Below are 2,898 nucleotides of genomic sequence, written 5' to 3' on the forward strand. Positions count from 1 at the left end.
TGACATTCTGGATACCAGTACTGAAAATGAGATGAGAATTTCCTTGTAGAATTTTAATCTCTGCACAATAAAAAAATATATCTCTTCATCTTCTGTCCTCCTTTTTATTTTCTATTCTTTTTCTTTATTCTTGTCTCATTTTCACTTTCTATTGTTTTCCTTTTTATCCTATTTTCCCTGCTCCTATAATCGTATTTCCTCTTTAGAAGATTTCCTAAATGAATTTCATTGCCACTGCCAGACCACCTTTTTAAAAAGGAAAAGCAGAGCTAGATGCCTAGTCCCCAATGAAAGTCTGGCTGATAACAGCATGGTACCTTGGGCACTCTGAGAAATTCAGACATACAGATTTGATAACCGACCTGTTGAGGTGAGCCAGAAGTCCATGTCTCGAGCTTCCTATTGGAGTATTTTAACTACCAAATTATTTTACAAAAAGGTCAGTGTCACCAAATTCACAATGCTTACTGTAAGAATAATTAGAAGCTCAGAATGAAGTGAACTAAGATGCTTGATTCAGTGTTATATAATTAGCTAAGATCCAGAGTACAGGAGGACCATTTTGCTTTTTTTTGTTTGTTTGTTTGTTTTGTTACTTGGGTACTCTAAATTGCCCTTCAGAGTCTCCTCTCTCTTCTCATTCCTATATAGGGGAAATTGGGCATCTAGCTCTCTCTGTTGATTTTATAAGGAAATAAAATTTACATTGTTCTTTGGATATATGTAACTGCTGGCAAACCGAACATAGCCAAGCTCATTGTCAAACAACCACTAATCGCATTGATGATATCACAGATTTGCAAAGTCTTTCTGTGTATTCATGGCAAAGTTAGCATAATAGAGAATAAATTGAGTTTGATGTTTCTTTGGAAGTACTGAATCAGTAGGTAGAACAAACTTGATCAAATATGGTACAAATGTAGCCCCAAAAGGAATCTGAATATCTTAGAATGATTCAGACCATTAGGCAACGTGAAGAATAATGTTGTGGGTGATTGAGATATCAAAATTTGTATACCTGTCAAATATACTTGTAGCAGAGTAGAATGTTGTTCCAGATATCTAACCTTATCTAGTTGGATAGACTTTTATTTTTGTTTTTAATAAAGTGTTATATTACTTAAATGGACAGATGTATTACTAGTAACAAGTAAGTTAAAAAATGTCCACAAGTTCAATGTGATTATGATATTTGTATATTAGTTGCATACTACAGGAGTGACACAATTAGGTTTAGTGTGGAAAAATGCTTTTTTAATATCTTATTAATCCTTTTATGTGTTATAAGCCACCAAGTTACCCAACACCTTCAAAGAAAGATGCAAACTATTAGCTAGTTTTATGCCAAGCCGCCTGTTTTAATATCTCAGAAAAATGGGCAAGTGATATTACCTGTATATTATAGAAAATAAGCATCCCATTTTAAACATGTTTATTACTAATAGAAATTTAAAGGCAAAAAGATTAAGATGCAGGCCTTATTTTTACTGAATATAAATTTATGCAGAGACCATAGAATAAAGCTTCCTGTGAAAGTTAAGTGGATGTTTTTAATATGGGTTGGTACTAATGAGCAGCCTCAGCAACCCATTATTTTTTGAGCCATTGAAATGTAATGATTTGTTATACAATCAAAGATTGTGCTTTTAAACACAATAGTTGTTGTGCCAATACCTTTCCAAATTGGAATTAAAAAGTCTCTAGTTTCACTTTTTACCCTTATATAACATGACACTTTTCCACCTAAGCAATACCATCAAGCTACAGCACTTATCTCTATCAAATATCTATCCAGGAGCTGCTGTAGGAAGCATACAGACATAAATACTCAAAACATATACACACTTACTTGGAATAAAACTGGAGAGCAGCTGCCTATAAACAATGTTTCCAGCTCCCTAGAAAAGATGAGCCTATTTTGGATACAGTATTTTGTATTTTATTCAGAAATATTTCTTCATAACGAATTTCATTTGTGATACATATGCAACAGACCTCTTCTTGGAAAGTAAAACATTATATAAGCTATTAATTCACAGCTGTTAACATTTTCCATCAGATCTAGAGCATGGTATATAATAAGGGATGCTGATTAACAGGGAAGGTGATACAGAAAAGTAAAAGGGCTATCCTGGGTGCATTCTTTACTAAAAAAAAAAAGTAGTTTGATTAAAATGCAAGTACTGTAACATATTACTACCATAATAAATGATATTAACAATATATATTGGAACACACAGTAAGTTTACATTCATCATGTAACACAGACATCTATCCCATGCTCCTGATTCATGTGGGCACCAATGACACAGCTCGGAGCGCTCCCAGCCGGGTCATGAGGCGCTACAGGGATTTGGGAGCAGGGCTAAAGAGCCTGGAGGCACAGGTGGTGTTCTCGTCGATCCTCCCAGTCTTGGGGTATGGGCTGAGGAGGGAGAGGAGGATCCACGTAGTTAACCAAAGACTGTGGCGCTGGTGTCATCGGGAAGGCTTTGGCTTCCATGACCACAGCCCGCTCTTTGGCAAGAGAGGCAGCAAGCTGCTGGGAAGAGATGGCCTGCACCTCTCTCCCCTGGGGAGGAGACTCTTCTCAGCCAAACTGGCTGACCTGCTCCACCTGGCTTTAAACTAAGCCTGTTGAGGGACAGGGGGACTACTGCCACTGCTGGCCTGCTGAGCAACCCTTTCGAAGCCAGCGGGCCAAGGCACTTAAGGGAGCCCACCCTTGCCCCAGCCCTGGTACAATCTGTGGGAAAGGCAAGAGCCCCCAAAGGGACACTTGCCTGCCTGTACATAAAAGCCAGCAGCTTGAGGAATAAGCAGGAGAAGCTCGTCCTCCTGCTCATCCTCCTGCTTGATGCAAATAATTATGATGTCATAGGGATAACGGAGACCTGG

The 2,898-nt window shown here is 38.1% G+C and overlaps 1 long non-coding RNA gene across 1 annotated transcript in view; it reads left to right on the top strand.

The window, feature by feature from the left end:
• LOC109303735 overlaps nt 1-2,898 on the top strand; it is a 16,278-nt gene that overhangs the window by 12,715 nt on the left and 665 nt on the right. The window contains exon 2 of the long non-coding RNA XR_002099203.1: nt 2,634-2,636. This is a non-coding gene — a long non-coding RNA (uncharacterized LOC109303735). The remainder of the gene's footprint in view (nt 1-2,633; nt 2,637-2,898) is intronic.

Source organism: Gavialis gangeticus, unplaced genomic scaffold (genome assembly GCF_001723915.1).
Source record: "Gavialis gangeticus isolate Ggan-Ray unplaced genomic scaffold, GavGan_comp1, whole genome shotgun sequence".
Taxonomy (NCBI): domain Eukaryota; kingdom Metazoa; phylum Chordata; order Crocodylia; family Gavialidae; genus Gavialis; species Gavialis gangeticus.